Source organism: Anser brachyrhynchus, assembly GCF_964034855.1.
Source record: "Anser brachyrhynchus genome assembly, contig: SCAFFOLD_170, whole genome shotgun sequence".
NCBI classification, from domain to species: domain Eukaryota; kingdom Metazoa; phylum Chordata; class Aves; order Anseriformes; family Anatidae; genus Anser; species Anser brachyrhynchus.
The window spans coordinates 268,809-286,389 of NW_027664068.1; positions in this window are offsets into that span (position 1 = coordinate 268,809).

A 17,581-nucleotide genomic window follows, 5' to 3' on the forward strand; every position below is an offset into this window, starting at 1 on the left:
CAGTTACTCCAGAGAGTGCACTGGCACCACTGGTGATGCAGTACAGTGAGTCCAGAGAGTGCACTGGCACCACTGGGGATTCACTGCAGTGAGTCCAGAGAGTGCACTGGCACCACTGAGAATGCCTTTCAGTGAGTCCAGAGAGTGCACTGGCACCACTGGGGATGCACTGCAGTGAGTCCACAGAGTGCACTAGCACCACTGGGGATGCAGTGCAGTGAGTCCAGAGAGCGTACTGGCACCACTGGGGATGCACTGCAGTGAGTCCAGAGAGTGCACTGGCACCACTGAGAATGCACTTCAGTGAGGCCAGAGAGCGCACTGGCACCACTGGGGATGCAGTGCAGTGAGTCCAGAGAGTGCACTGGCACCACTGATGATGCAGTACAGTGAGTCCAGTGAGTGCACTGGCACCACTGGGAATGTAGTGCAGTGACTCGAGAGAGTGCACTGGCACCACAGGGGATGCAGTGCAGTGACTCCAGAGAGTGCACTGGCACCACTTGGGATGCAGTGCAGTGAGTCCAGAGAGTGCACTGGCACCACTGGGGATGCAGTGCAGTGAGTCCAGAGAGTGCATTGGCACCACTGGGGATGCAGTGCAGTGAGTCCAGAGAGTGCACTGGCAGCACTGGGGATGCACTGCAGTGAGTCCACAGAGTGCACTGGTACCACTGGGGATGCAGTGCAGTGAGTCCAGAGAGTGCACTGGCACCACTGGGGATGCAGTGCAGTGAGTCCAGAGAGTGCACTGGCACCACTGGGGATGCAGTGCAGTGAGTCCAGAGAGTGCACTGGCACCACTGGGGATGCAGTGCAGTGAGTCCAGAGAGTGCACTGGCAGCACTGGGGATGCAGTGCAGTGAGTCCAGAGAGTGCACTGGCACCACTGGGGATGCACTGCAGTGAGTCCAGAGAGCGCACTGGCACCACTGGGGATGCACTGCAGTGAGTCCACAGAGTGCACTGGCACCACTGAGAATGCACTTCAGTGAGTCCAGAGAGTGCACTGGTACCACTGGGGATGCACTGCAGTGAGTCCAGAGAGTGCACTAGCACCACTGGGGATGCAGTGCAGTGAATCCAGTGAGTGCACTGGCACCACTGGGGATGCAGTGCAGTGAGTCAAGAGAGTGCACTGGCACCACTGGGGATGCAGTACAGTGAGTCCAGAGAGTGCATTGGCACCATTGGAGATGCAGTGCAGTGAGTCCAGAGAGTGCACTGGCACCACTGGGGATGCACAGCAGTGAGTCCAGAGAGTGCATTGGCACCACTGGGGATGCAGTGCAGTGAGTCCAGAGAGTGCACTGGCACCATTGGAGATGCACTGCAGTGAGTCCAGAGAGTGCACTGGCACCACTGGGGATGCAGTGCAGTGAGTCCAGAGAGTGCACTGGCACCACTGGGGATGCAGTGCAGTGAGTCCAGAGAGTGCACTGGCACCACTGGGGATGCACTGCAGTGAGTCCAGAGAGTTCACTGGCACCACTGGAGATGCACTTCAGTGAGTGCAGAGACTGCACTGGCACCACTGGAGATGCAGTGCAGTGAGTCCAGTGAGTGTACTGGCACCACTGGGGATGCACTGCAGTGAGTCCAGAGAGTGCACTGGCACCACTTGGGATGCACTGCAGTGAGTCCAGAGAGTGCACTTGCACCACTGGGGATGCAGTACAGTGAGTCCAGAGAGTGCACTGGCACCACTGGGGATGCAGTGCAGTGAGTCCAGAGAGTGCACTGGCACCAATGGGGATGCACTTCAGTGAGTCCAGAGAGTGCACTGGCTCCACTGGGGATGCAGTGCAGTGAGTCCAGAGAGTGCACTGGCACCATTGGAGATGCAGTGCAGTGAGTCCAGAGAGTGCACTGGCACCACTGGGGATGCAGTGCAGTGAGTCCAGAGAGTGCACTGGCACCACTGGGGATGCAGTGCAGTGAGTCCAGAGAGTGCACTGGCACCACTGGGGATGCACTGCAGTGAGTCCAGAGAGTTCACTGGCACCACTGGGGATGCACTTCAGTGAGTGCAGAGACTGCACTGGCACCACTGGGGATGCAGTGCAGTGAGTCCAGTGAGTGTACTGGCACCACTGGGGATGCACTGCAGTGAGTCCAGAGAGTGCATTGGCACCACTTGGATGCACTGCAGTGAGTCCAGAGAGTGCACTTGCACCACTGGGGATGCAGTGCAGTGAGTCCAGAGAGTGCACTGGCACCACTGGGGATGCAGTGCAGTGAGTCCAGAGAGTGCACTGGCACCACTGGGGATGCACTGCAGTGAGTCCAGAGAGTGCACTGGCACCACTGATGATGCAGTACAGTGAGTCCAGTGAGTGCACTGGCACCACTGGGGATGCAGTGCAGTGAGTCCAGAGAGTGCACTGGCACCACTGGGGATGCAGTGCAGTGACTCCAGAGAGTGCACTGGCACCACTTGGGATGCAGTGCAGTGAGTCCAGAGAGTGCACTGGCACCACTGGGGATGCAGTGCAGTGAGTCCAGAGAGTGCACTGGCACCACTGGGGATGCAGTGCAGTGAGTCCAGAGAGTGCACTGGCACCACTGGGGATGCACTGCAGTGAGTCCAGAGAGTGCACTGGCACCACTGATGATGCAGTACAGTGAGTCCAGTGAGTGCACTGGCACCACTGGGGATGTAGTGCAGTGACTCGAGAGAGTGCACTGGCACCACTGGGGATGCAGTGCAGTGACTCCAGAGAGTGCACTGGCACCACTTGGGATGCAGTGCAGTGAGTCCAGAGAGTGCACTGGCACCACTGGGGATGCAGTGCAGTGAGTCCAGAGCGTGCATTGGCACCACTGGGGATGCAGTGCAGTGAGTCCAGAGAGTGCTCTGGCACCACTGGGGATACAGTGCAGTGAGTCCACAGAGTGCACTGGTACCACTGGGGATGCAGTGCAGTGAGTCCAGAGAGTGCACTGGCACCACTGGGGATGCAGTGCAGTGAGTCCAGAGAGTGCACTGGCACCACTGGGGATGCAGTGCAGTGAGTCCAGAGAGTGCACTGGCACCACTGGGGATGCAGTGCAGTGAGTCCAGAGAGTGCACTGGCAGCACTGGGGATGCAGTGCAGTGAGTCCAGAGAGTGCACTGGCACCACTGGGGATGCACTGCAGTGAGTCCAGAGAGCGCACTGGCACCACTGGGGATGCAGTGCAGTGAGTCCACAGAGTGCACTGGCACCACTGAGAATGCACTTCAGTGAGTCCAGAGAGTGCACTGGTACCACTGGGGATGCACTGCAGTGAGTCCAGAGAGTGCACTAGCACCACTGGGGATGCAGTGCAGTGAATCCAGTGAGTGCACTGGCACCACTGGGGATGCAGTGCAGTGAGTCAAGAGAGTGCACTGGCACCACTGGGGATGCAGTACAGTGAGTCCAGAGAGTGCATTGGCACCATTGGAGATGCAGTGCAGTGAGTCCAGAGAGTGCACTGGCACCACTGGGGATGCACAGCAGTGAGTCCAGAGAGTGCATTGGCACCACTGGGGATGCAGTGCAGTGAGTGAAGAGAGTGCACTGGCACCATTGGAGATGCACTGCAGTGAGTCCAGAGAGTGCACTGGCACCACTGGGGATGCAGTGCAGTGAGTCCAGAGAGTGCACTGGCACCACTGGGGATGCAGTGCAGTGAGTCCAGAGAGTGCACTGGCACCACTGGGGATGCAGTGCAGTGAGTCCAGAGAGTGCACTGGCACCAATGGGGATGCACTTCAGTGAGTCCAGAGAGTGCACTGGCTCCACTGGGGATGCAGTGCAGTGAGTCCAGAGAGTGCACTGGCACCATTGGAGATGCAGTGCAGTGAGTCCAGAGAGTGCACTGGCACCACTGGGGATGCAGTGCAGTGAGTCCAGAGAGTGCACTGGCACCACTGGGGATGCAGTGCAGTGAGTCCAGAGAGTGCACTGGCACCACTGGGGACGCACAGCAGTGAGTCCAGAGAGTTCACTGGCACCACTGGGGATGCACTTCAGTGAGTGCAGAGACTGCACTGGCAGCACTGGGGATGCAGTGCAGTGAGTCCAGTGAGTGTACTGGCACCAATGGAGATGCACTGCAGTGAGTCCAGAGAGTGCATTGGCACCACTTGGGATGCACTGCAGTGAGTCCAGAGAGTGCACTTGCACCACTGGGGATGCAGTGCAGTGAGTCCAGAGAGTGCACTGGCACCACTGGGGATGCAGTGCAGTGAGTCCAGAGAGTGCACTGGCACCAATGGGGATGCACTTCAGTGAGTCCAGAGAGTGCACTGGCTCCACTGGGGATGCAGTGCAGTGAGTCCAGAGAGTGCACTGGCACCATTGGAGATGCAGTGCAGTGAGTCCAGAGAGTGCACTGGCACCACTGGGGATGCAGTGCAGTGAGTCCAGAGAGTGCACTGGCACCACTGGGGATGCAGTGCAGTGAGTCCAGAGAGTGCACTGGCACCACTGGGGACGCACAGCAGTGAGTCCAGAGAGTTCACTGGCACCACTGGGGATGCACTTCAGTGAGTGCAGAGACTGCACTGGCACCACTGGGGATGCAGTGCAGTAAGTCCAGTGAGTGTACTGGCACCACTGGGGATGCACTGCAGTGAGTCCAGAGAGTGCATTGGCACCACTTGGGATGCACTGCAGTGAGTCCAGAGAGTGCACTTGCACCACTGGGGATGCAGTGCAGTGAGTCCAGAGAGTGCACTGGCACCACTGGGGATGCAGTGCAGTGAGTCCAGAGAGTGCACTGGCACCAATGGGGATGCTCAGCAGTGAGTCCACAGAGTGCACTGGCACCACTGTGGATGCAGTACCGTGAGTCCAGAGAGTGCACTGGCACCACTGGGGATGCACTGCAGTGAGTCCAGAGAGTGCTCTGGCACCACTGGCGATGCAGTGCAGTGAGTGCAGAGACTGCACTAGCACCACTGGGGATGCAGTGGAGTCAGTCCAGTGAGTGTACTGGCACCACTGGGGATGCAGTGCAGTGAGTCCAGAGAGTGCACTGGCACCACTGAGAATGCACTTCAGTGAGTCCAGAGAGTGCACTGGCACCACTGGGGATGCACTGCAGTGAGTCCAGAGAGTGCACTGGCACCACTGAGAATGCACTTCAGTGAGGCCAGAGAGCGCACTGGCACCACTGGGGATGCAGTGCAGTGAGTCCAGAGAGTGGACTGGCACCACTGAGAATGCACTTCAGTGAGTCCAAAGAGTGCACTGGCACCACTGGGGATGCACTGCAGTGAGTCCAGAGAGTGAACTAGCACCACTGGGAATGTAGTGCAGTGAATCCAGTGAGTGCACTGGCACCAGTGGGGATGCACTGCAGTGAGTCCAGAGAGTGCACTGGCACCACTGGGGATGCACTGCAGTGAGTCCAGAGAGTGCACTGGCACCACTGGAGATGCAGTACAGTGAGTCCAGTGAATGCACTGGCAACACTGGGGATGCAGTGCAGTGAGTCCAGAGAGTGCACTGGCACCACTGGTGATGCAGTATAGTGAGTCCAGTGAGTGCACTGGCACCACTGGGGATGCAGTGCAGTGAGTCCAGAGAGTGCACTGGCACCACTGGGGATGCACTGCAGTGAGTCCAGAGAGTGCACTGGCACCACTGATGATGCAGTACAGTGAGTCCAGTGAGTGCACTGGCACCACTGGGGATGTAGTGCAGTGACTCGAGAGAGTGCACTGGCACCACTGGGGATGCAGTGCAGTGACTCCAGAGAGTGCACTGGCACCACTGGGGATGCACTGCAGTGAGTCCAGAGAGTGCACTGGCACCACTGGGGATGCAGTGCAGTGAGTCCAGAGAGTGCACTGGCACCACTGGGGATGCAGTGCAGTGAGTCCAGAGAGTGCACTGGCACCACTGGGGATGCAGTGCAGTGAGTCCAGAGAGTGCACTGGCACCACTGGGGATGCAGTGCAGTGAGTCCAGAGAGTGCACTGGCAGCACTGGGGATGCAGTGCAGTGAGTCCAGAGAGTTCACTGGCACCACTGGAGATGCACTTCAGTGAGTGCAGAGACTGCACTGGCAGCACTGGGGATGCAGTGCAGTGAGTCCAGTGAGTGTACTGGCACCACTGGGGATGCACTGCAGTGAGTCCAGAGAGTGCATTGGCACCACTTGGGATGCACTGCAGTGAGTCCAGAGAGTGCACTTGCACCACTGGGGATGCAGTGCAGTGAGTCCAGAGAGTGCACTGGCACCACTGGGGATGCAGTGCAGTGAGTCCAGAGAGTGCACTGGCACCAATGGGGATGCACTTCAGTGAGTCCAGAGAGTGCACTGGCTCCACTGGGGATGTAGTGCAGTGAGTCCAGAGAGTGCACTGGCACCATTGGAGATGCAGTGCAGTGAGTCCAGAGAGTGCACTGGCACCACTGGGGATGCAGTGCAGTGAGTCCAGAGAGTGCACTGGCACCACTGGGGATGCAGTGCAGTGAGTCCAGAGAGTGCACTGGCACCACTGGGGACGCACAGCAGTGAGTCCAGAGAGTTCACTGGCACCACTGGGGATGCACTTCAGTGAGTGCAGAGACTGCACTGGCACCACTGGGGATGCAGTGCAGTAAGTCCAGTGAGTGTACTGGCACCACTGGGGATGCACTGCAGTGAGTCCAGAGAGTGCATTGGCACCACTTGGGATGCACTGCAGTGAGTCCAGAGAGTGCACTTGCACCACTGGGGATGCAGTGCAGTGAGTCCAGAGAGTGCACTGGCACCACTGGGGATGCAGTGCAGTGAGTCCAGAGAGTGCACTGGCACCAATGGGGATGCACAGCAGTGAGTCCACAGAGTGCACTGGCACCACTGGGGATGCAGTACCGTGAGTCCAGAGAGTGCACTGGCACCACTGGGGATGCACTGCAGTGAGTCCAGAGAGTGCTCTGGCACCACTGGCGATGCAGTGCAGTGAGTGCAGAGACTGCACTAGCACCACTGGGGATGCAGTGCAGTCAGTCCAGTGAGTGTACTGGCACCACTGGGGATGCAGTGCAGTGAGTCCAGAGAGTGCACTGGCACCACTGAGAATGCACTTCAGTGAGTCCAGAGAGTGCACTGGCACCACTGGGGATGCACTGCAGTGAGTCCAGAGAGTGCACTGGCACCACTGAGAATGCACTTCAGTGAGGCCAGAGAGCGCACTGGCACCACTGGGGATGCAGTGCAGTGAGTCCAGAGAGTGGACTGGCACCACTGAGAATGCACTTCAGTGAGTCCAAAGAGTGCACTGGCACCACTGGGGATGCACTGCAGTGAGTCCAGAGAGTGAACTAGCACCACTGGGAATGTAGTGCAGTGAATCCAGTGAGTGCACTGGCACCAGTGGGGATGCACTGCAGTGAGTCCAGAGAGTGCACTGGCACCACTGGGGATGCAGTGCAGTGAGTCCAGAGAGTGCACTGGCACCACTGGAGATGCAGTACAGTGAGTCCAGTGAATGCACTGGCAACACTGGGGATGCAGTGCAGTGAGTCCAGAGAGTGCACTGGCACCACTGGTGATGCAGTATAGTGAGTCCAGTGAGTGCACTGGCACCACTGGGGATGCAGTGCAGTGAGTCCAGAGAGTGCACTGGCACCACTGGGGATGCACTGCAGTGAGTCCAGAGAGTGCACTGGCACCACTGATGATGCAGTACAGTGAGTCCAGTGAGTGCACTGGCACCACTGGGGATGTAGTGCAGTGACTCGAGAGAGTGCACTGGCACCACTGGGGATGCAGTGCAGTGACTCCAGAGAGTGCACTGGCACCACTGGGGATGCACTGCAGTAAGTCCAGAGAGTGCACTGGCACCACTGGGGTTGCAGTGCAGTGAGTCCAGAGAGTGCACTGGCACCACTGGGGATGCAGTGCAGTGAGTCCAGAGAGTGCACTGGAACCACTGGGGATGCAGTGCAGTGAGTCCAGAGAGTGCACTGGCACCACTGGGGATGCAGTGCAGTGAGTCCAGAGAGTGCACTGGCAGCACTGGGGATGCACTGCAGTGAGTCCAGAGAGTGCACTGGCACCACTGGGGATGCACTGCAGTGAGTCCAGAGAGCGCACTGGCACCACTGGGGATGCACTGCAGTGAGTCCACAGAGTGCACTGGCACCACTGAGAATGCACTTCAGTGAGTCCAGAGAGTGCACTGGTACCACTGGGGATGCACTGCAGTGAGTCCAGAGAGTGCACTAGCACCACTGGGGATGCAGTGCAGTGAATCCAGTGAGTGCACTGGCACCACTGGGGATGCAGTGCAGTGAGTCAAGAGAGTGCACTGGCACCACTGGGGATGCAGTACAGTGAGTCCAGAGAGTGCATTGGCACCATTGGAGATGCAGTGCAGTGAGTCCAGAGAGTGCACTGGCACCACTGGGGATGCACAGCAGTGAGTCCAGAGAGTTCATTGGCACCACTGGGGATGCAGTGCAGTGAGTCCAGAGAGTGCACTGGCACCATTGGAGATGCACTGCAGTGAGTCCAGAGAGTGCACTGGCACCACTGGGGATGCAGTGCAGTGAGTCCAGAGAGTGCACTGGCACCACTGGGGATGCAGTGCAGTGAGTCCAGAGAGTGCACTGGCACCACTGGGGATGCACTGCAGTGAGTCCAGAGAGTTCACTGGCACCACTGGAGATGCACTTCAGTGAGTGCAGAGACTGCACTGGCACCACTGGGGATGCAGTGCAGTGAGTCCAGTGAGTGTACTGGCACCACTGATGATGCAGTACAGTGAGTCCAGAGAGTGCATTGGCACCACTTGGGATGCACTGCAGTGAGTCCAGAGAGTGCACTTGCACCACTGGGGATGCACTGCAGTGAGTCCAGAGAGTGCACTGGCACCACTGGGGATGCAGTGCAGTGAGTCCAGAGAGTGCACTGGCACCAATGGGGATGCACTTCAGTGAGTCCAGAGAGTGCACTGGCTCCACTGGGGATGCAGTGCAGTGAGTCCAGAGAGTGCACTGGCACCATTGGAGATGCAGTGCAGTGAGTCCAGAGAGTGCACTGGCACCACTGGGGATGCAGTGCAGTGAGTCCAGAGAGTGCACTGGCACCACTGGGGATGCACTGCAGTGAGTCCAGAGAGTTCACTGGCACCATTGGGGATGCACTTCAGTGAGTGCAGAGACTGCACTGGCACCACTGGGGATGCAGTGCAGTGAGTCCAGTGAGTGTACTGGCACCACTGGGGATGCACTGCAGTGAGTCCAGAGAGTGCATTGGCACCACTTGGGATGCACTGCAGTGAGTCCAGAGAGTGCACTTGCACCACTGGGGATGCAGTGCAGTGAGTCCAGAGAGTGCACTGGCACCACTGGGGATGCAGTGCAGTGAGTCCAGAGAGTGCACTGGCACCACTGGGGATGCACTGCAGTGAGTCCAGAGAGTGCACTGGCACCACTGATGATGCAGTACAGTGAGTCCAGTGAGTGCACTGGCACCACTGGGGATGTAGTGCAGTGACTCGAGAGAGTGCACTGGCACCACTGGGGATGCAGTGCAGTGACTCCAGAGAGTGCACTGGCACCACTTGGGATGCAGTGCAGTGAGTCCAGAGAGTGCACTGGCACCACTGGGGATGCAGTGCAGTGAGTCCAGAGAGTGCACTGGCACCACTGGGGATGCAGTGCAGTGAGTCCAGAGAGTGCACTGGCACCACTGGGGATGCACTGCAGTGAGTCCAGAGAGTGCACTGGCACCACTGATGATGCAGTACAGTGAGTCCAGTGAGTGCACTGGCACCACTGGGGATGTAGTGCAGTGACTCGAGAGAGTGCACTGGCACCACTGGGGATGCAGTGCAGTGAGTCCAGAGAGTGCACTGGCACCACTTGGGATGCAGTGCAGTGAGTCCAGAGAGTGCACTGGCACCACTGGGGATGCAGTGCAGTGAGTCCAGAGAGTGCATTGGCACCACTGGGGATGCAGTGCAGTGAGTCCAGAGAGTGCACTGGCAGCACTGGGGATGCACTGCAGTGAGTCCACAGTGTGCACTGGTACCACTGGGGATGCAGTGCAGTGAGTCCAGAGAGTGCACTGGCACCACTGGGGATGCACTGCAGTGAGTCCAGAGAGTGCACTGGCACCACTGGGGATGCAGTGCAGTGAGTCCAGAGAGTGCACTGGCACCACTGGGGATGCAGTGCAGTGAGTCCAGAGAGTGCACTGGCAGCACTGGGGATGCAGTGCAGTGAGTCCAGAGAGTGCACTGGCACCACTGGGGATGCACTGCAGTGAGTCCAGAGAGCGCATTGGCACCACTGGGGATGCACTGCAGTGAGTCCACAGAGTGCACTGGCACCACTGAGAATGCACTTCAGTGAGTCCAGAGAGTGCACTGGTACCACTGGGGATGCACTGCAGTGAGTCCAGAGAGTGCACTAGCACCACTGGGGATGCAGTGCAGTGAATCCAGTGAGTGCACTGGCACCACTGGGGATGCAGTGCAGTGAGTCAAGAGAGTGCACTGGCACCACTGGGGATGCAGTACAGTGAGTCCAGAGAGTGCACTGGCACCACTGGGGATGCAGTGCAGTGAGTCCAGAGAGTGCACTGGCACCACTGGGGATGCAGTGCAGTGAGTCCAGAGAGTGCACTGGCACCACTGGGGATGCACTGCAGTGAGTCCAGAGAGTTCACTGGCACCACTGGGGATGCACTTCAGTGAGTGCAGAGACTGCACTGGCAGCACTGGGGATGCAGTGCAGTGAGTCCAGTGAGTGTACTGGCACCACTGGGGATGCACTGCAGTGAGTCCAGAGAGTGCATTGGCACCACTTGGGATGCACTGCAGTGAGTCCAGAGAGTGCACTTGCACCACTGGGGATGCAGTGCAGTGAGTCCAGAGAGTGCACTGGCACCACTGGGGATGCAGTGCAGTGAGTCCAGAGAGTGCACTGGCACCATTGGAGATGCAGTGCAGTGAGTCCAGAAAGTGCACTGGCACCACTGGGGATGCAGTGCAGTGAGTCCAGAGAGTGCACTGGCACCACTGGGGATGCAGTGCAGTGAGTCCAGAGAGTGCACTGGCACCACTGGGGACGCACTGCAGTGAGTCCAGAGAGTTCACTGGCACCACTGGGGATGCACTTCAGTGAGTGCAGAGACTGCACTGGCACCACTGGGGATGCAGTGCAGTAAGTCCAGTGAGTGTACTGGCACCACTGGGGATGCACTGCAGTGAGTCCAGTGAGTGTACTGGCACCACTGGGGATGCACTGCAGTGAGTCCAGAGAGTGCATTGGCACCACTTGGGATGCACTGCAGTGAGTCCAGAGAGTGCACTTGCACCACTGGGGATGCAGTGCAGTGAGTCCAGAGAGTGCACTGGCACCACTGGGGATGCACTGCAGTGAGTCCAGAGAGTGCACTGGCACCACTGATGATGCAGTACAGTGAGTCCAGTGAGTGCACTGGCACCACTGGGGATGTAGTGCAGTGACTCCAGAGAGTGCACTGGCACCACTGGGGATGCAGTGCAGTGACTCCAGAGAGTGCACTGGCACCACTTGGGATGCAGTGCAGTGAGTCCAGAGAGTGCACTGGCACCACTGGGGATGCAGTGCAGTGCGTCCAGAGAGTGCACTGGCACCACTGGGGATGCAGTGCAGTGAGTCCAGAGAGTGCACTGGCACCACTTGGGATGCAGTGCAGTGAGTCCAGAGAGTGCACTGGCACCACTGGGGATGCAGTGCAGTGAGTCCAGAGAGTGCATTGGCACCACTGGGGATGCAGTGCAGTGAGTCCAGAGAGTGCACTGGCAGCACTGGGGATGCACTGCAGTGAGTCCACAGTGTGCACTGGTACCACTGGGGATGCAGTGCAGTGAGTCCAGAGAGTGCACTGTCACCACTGGGGATGCAGTGCAGTGAGTCCAGAGAGTGCACTGGCACCACTGGGGATGCAGTGCAGTGAGTCCAGAGAGTGCACTGGCACCACTGGGGATGCAGTGCAGTGAGTCCACAGAGTGCACTGGCAGCACTGGGGATGCAGTGCAGTGAGTCCAGAGAGTGCACTGGCACCACTGGGGATGCACTGCAGTGAGTCCAGAGAGCGCATTGGCACCACTGGGGATGCACTGCAGTGAGTCCACAGAGTGCACTGGTACCACTGAGAATGCACTTCAGTGAGTCCAGAGAGTGCACTGGTACCACTGGGGATGCACTGCAGTGAGTCCAGAGAGTGCACTAGCACCACTGGGGATGCAGTGCAGTGAATCCAGTGAGTGCACTGGCACCACTGGGGATGCAGTGCAGTGAGTCAAGAGAGTGCACTGGCACCACTGGGGATGCAGTACAGTGAGTCCAGAGAGTGCACTGGCACCACTGGGGATGCAGTGCAGTGAGTCCAGAGAGTGCACTGGCACCACTGGGGATGCAGTGCAGTGAGTCCAGAGAGTGCACTGGCACCACTGGGGATGCACTGCAGTGAGTCCAAAGAGTTCACTGGCACCACTGGAGATGCACTTCAGTGAGTGCAGAGACTGCACTGGCAGCACTGGGGATGCAGTGCAGTGAGTCCAGTGAGTGTACTGGCACCACTGGGGATGCACTGCAGTGAGTCCAGAGAGTGCATTGGCACCACTTGGGATGCACTGCAGTGAGTCCAGAGAGTGCACTTGCACCACTGGGGATGCAGTGCAGTGAGTCCAGAGAGTGCACTGGCACCACTGGGGATGCAGTGCAGTGAGTCCAGAGAGTGCACTGGCACCAATGGGGATGCACTTCAGTGAGTCCAGAGAGTGCACTGGCTCCACTGGGGATGCAGTGCAGTGAGTCCAGAGAGTGCACTGGCACCATTGGAGATGCAGTGCAGTGAGTCCAGAAAGTGCACTGGCACCACTGGGGATGCAGTGCAGTGAGTCCAGAGAGTGCACTGGCACCATTGGAGATGCAGTGCAGTGAGTCCAGAGAGTGCACTGGCACCACTGGGGATGCAGTGCAGTGAGTCCAGAGAGTGCACTGGCACCACTGGGGATGCACTGCAGTGAGTCCAGAGAGTTCACTGGCACCATTGGGGATGCACTTCAGTGAGTGCAGAGACTGCACTGGCACCACTGGGGATGCAGTGCAGTGAGTCCAGTGAGTGTACTGGCACCACTGGGGATGCACTGCAGTGAGTCCAGAGAGTGCATTGGCACCACTTGGGATGCACTGCAGTGAGTCCAGAGAGTGCACTGGCACCACTGGGGATGCAGTGCAGTGAGTCCAGAGAGTGCACTGGCACCACTGGGGATGCACTGCAGTGAGTCCAGAGAGTGCACTGGCACCACTGATGATGCAGTACAGTGAGTCCAGTGAGTGCACTGGCACCACTGGGGATGTAGTGCAGTGACTCGAGAGAGTGCACTTGCACCACTGGGGATGCAGTGCAGTGAGTCCAGAGAGTGCACTGGCACCACTGGGGATGCAGTGCAGTGAGTCCAGAGAGTGCACTGGCACCACTGGGGATGCACTGCAGTGAGTCCAGAGAGTGCACTGGCACCACTGATGATGCAGTACAGTGAGTCCAGTGAGTGCACTGGCACCACTGGGGATGTAGTGCAGTGACTCGAGAGAGTGCACTGGCACCACTGGGGATGCAGTGCAGTGACTCCAGAGAGTGCACTGGCACCACTTGGGATGCAGTGCAGTGAGTCCAGAGAGTGCACAGGCACCACTGGCGATGCAGTGCAGTGAGTCCAGAGAGTGCACTGGCACCACTGGGGATGCAGTGCAGTGAGTCCAGAGAGTGCACTGGCACCACTGGGGATGCACTGCAGTGAGTCCAGAGAGTGCACTGGCACCACTGATGATGCAGTACAGTGAGTCCAGTGAGTGCACTGGCACCACTGGGGATGTAGTGCAGTGACTCGAGAGAGTGCACTGGCACCACTGGGGATGCAGTGCAGTGAGTCCAGAGAGTGCACTGGCACCACTTGGGATGCAGTGCAGTGAGTCCAGAGAGTGCACTGGCACCACTGGGGATGCAGTGCAGTGAGTCCAGAGAGTGCATTGGCACCACTGGGGATGCAGTGCAGTGAGTCCAGAGAGTGCACTGGCAGCACTGGGGATGCACTGCAGTGAGTCCACAGTGTGCACTGGTACCACTGGGGATGCAGTGCAGTGAGTCCAGAGAGTGCACTGGCACCACTGGGGATGCACTGCAGTGAGTCCAGAGAGTGCACTGGCACCACTGGGGATGCAGTGCAGTGAGTCCAGAGAGTGCACTGGCACCACTGGGGATGCAGTGCAGTGAGTCCAGAGAGTGCACTGGCAGCACTGGGGATGCAGTGCAGTGAGTCCAGAGAGTGCACTGGCACCACTGGGGATGCACTGCAGTGAGTCCAGAGAGCGCATTGGCACCACTGGGGATGCACTGCAGTGAGTCCACAGAGTGCACTGGCACCACTGAGAATGCACTTCAGTGAGTCCAGAGAGTGCACTGGTACCACTGGGGATGCACTGCAGTGAGTCCAGAGAGTGCACTAGCACCACTGGGGATGCAGTGCAGTGAATCCAGTGAGTGCACTGGCACCACTGGGGATGCAGTGCAGTGAGTCAAGAGAGTGCACTGGCACCACTGGGGATGCAGTACAGTGAGTCCAGAGAGTGCACTGGCACCACTGGGGATGCAGTGCAGTGAGTCCAGAGAGTGCACTGGCACCACTGGGGATGCAGTGCAGTGAGTCCAGAGAGTGCACTGGCACCACTGGGGATGCACTGCAGTGAGTCCAGAGAGTTCACTGGCACCACTGGGGATGCACTTCAGTGAGTGCAGAGACTGCACTGGCAGCACTGGGGATGCAGTGCAGTGAGTCCAGTGAGTGTACTGGCACCACTGGGGATGCACTGCAGTGAGTCCAGAGAGTGCATTGGCACCACTTGGGACGCACTGCAGTGAGTCCAGAGAGTGCACTTGCACCACTGGGGATGCAGTGCAGTGAGTCCAGAGAGTGCACTGGCACCACTGGGGATGCAGTGCAGTGAGTCCAGAGAGTGCACTGGCACCATTGGAGATGCAGTGCAGTGAGTCCAGAAAGTGCACTGGCACCACTGGGGATGCAGTGCAGTGAGTCCAGAGAGTGCACTGGCACCACTGGGGATGCAGTGCAGTGAGTCCAGAGAGTGCACTGGCACCACTGGGGACGCACTGCAGTGAGTCCAGAGAGTTCACTGGCACCACTGGGGATGCACTTCAGTGAGTGCAGAGACTGCACTGGCACCACTGGGGATGCAGTGCAGTAAGTCCAGTGAGTGTACTGGCACCACTGGGGATGCACTGCAGTGAGTCCAGTGAGTGTACTGGCACCACTGGGGATGCACTGCAGTGAGTCCAGAGAGTGCATTGGCACCACTTGGGATGCACTGCAGTGAGTCCAGAGAGTGCACTTGCACCACTGGGGATGCAGTGCAGTGAGTCCAGAGAGTGCACTGGCACCACTGGGGATGCAGTGCAGTGAGTCCAGAGAGTGCACTGGCACCACTGGGGATGCACTGCAGTGAGTCCAGAGAGTGCACTGGCACCACTGATGATGCAGTACAGTGAGTCCAGTGAGTGCACTGGCACCACTGGGGATGTAGTGCAGTGACTCCAGAGAGTGCACTGGCACCACTGGGGATGCAGTGCAGTGACTCCAGAGAGTGCACTGGCACCACTTGGGATGCAGTGCAGTGAGTCCAGAGAGTGCACTGGCACCACTGGGGATGCAGTGCAGTGCGTCCAGAGAGTGCACTGGCACCACTGGGGATGCAGTGCAGTGAGTCCAGAGAGTGCACTGGCACCACTTGGGATGCAGTGCAGTGAGTCCAGAGAGTGCACTGGCACCACTGGGGATGCAGTGCAGTGAGTCCAGAGAGTGCATTGGCACCACTGGGGATGCAGTGCAGTGAGTCCAGAGAGTGCACTGGCAGCACTGGGGATGCACTGCAGTGAGTCCACAGTGTGCACTGGTACCACTGGGGATGCAGTGCAGTGAGTCCAGAGAGTGCACTGTCACCACTGGGGATGCAGTGCAGTGAGTCCAGAGAGTGCACTGGCACCACTGGGGATGCAGTGCAGTGAGTCCAGAGAGTGCACTGGCACCACTGGGGATGCAGTGCAGTGAGTCCACAGAGTGCACTGGCAGCACTGGGGATGCAGTGCAGTGAGTCCAGAGAGTGCACTGGCACCACTGGGGATGCACTGCAGTGAGTCCAGAGAGCGCATTGGCACCACTGGGGATGCACTGCAGTGAGTCCACAGAGTGCACTGGCACCACTGAGAATGCACTTCAGTGAGTCCAGAGAGTGCACTGGTACCACTGGGGATGCACTGCAGTGAGTCCAGAGAGTGCACTAGCACCACTGGGGATGCAGTGCAGTGAATCCAGTGAGTGCACTGGCACCACTGGGGATGCAGTGCAGTGAGTCAAGAGAGTGCACTGGCACCACTGGGGATGCAGTACAGTGAGTCCAGAGAGTGCACTGGCACCACTGGGGATGCAGTGCAGTGAGTCCAGAGAGTGCACTGGCACCACTGGGGATGCAGTGCAGTGAGTCCAGAGAGTGCACTGGCACCACTGGGGATGCACTGCAGTGAGTCCAAAGAGTTCACTGGCACCACTGGAGATGGACTTCAGTGAGTGCAGAGACTGCACTGGCAGCACTGGGGATGCAGTGCAGTGAGTCCAGTGAGTGTACTGGCACCACTGAGAATGCACTGCAGTGAGTCCAGAGAGTGCATTGGCACCACTTGGGATGCACTGCAGTGAGTCCAGAGAGTGCACTTGCACCACTGGGGATGCAGTGCAGTGAGTCCAGAGAGTGCACTGGCACCACTGGGGATGCAGTGCAGTGAGTCCAGAGAGTGCACTGGCACCAATGGGGATGCACTTCAGTGAGTCCAGAGAGTGCACTGGCTCCACTGGGGATGCAGTGCAGTGAGTCCAGAGAGTGCACTGGCACCATTGGAGATGCAGTGCAGTGAGTCCAGAAAGTGCACTGGCACCACTGGGGATGCAGTGCAGTGAGTCCAGAGAGTGCACTGGCACCACTGGGGATGCAGTGCAGTGAGTCCAGAGAGTGCACTGGCACCACTGGGGACGCACTGCAGTGAGTCCAGAGAGTTCACTGGCACCACTGGGGATGCACTTCAGTGAGTGCAGAGACTGCACTGGCACCACTGGGGATGCAGTGCAGTAAGTCCAGTGAGTGTACTGGCACCACTGGGGATGCACTGCAGTGAGTCCAGAGAGTGCATTGGCACCACTTGGGATGCACTGCAGTGAGTCCAGAGAGTGCACTTGCACCACTGGGGATGCAGTGCAGTGAGTCCAGAGAGTGCACTGGCACCACTGGGGATGCAGTGCAGTGAGTCCAGAGAGTGCACTGGCACCAATGGGGATGCACAGCAGTGAGTCCACAGAGTGCACTGGCACCACTGGGGATGCAGTACAGTGAGTCCAGAGAGTGCACTGGCACCACTGGGGATGCAGTGCAGTGAGTCCAGAGAGTGCACTGGCACCACTGGGGATGCACTGCAGTGAGTCCAGAGAGTGCACTGGCACCACTGATGATGCAGTACAGTGAGTCCAGTGAGTGCACTGGCACCACTGGGGATG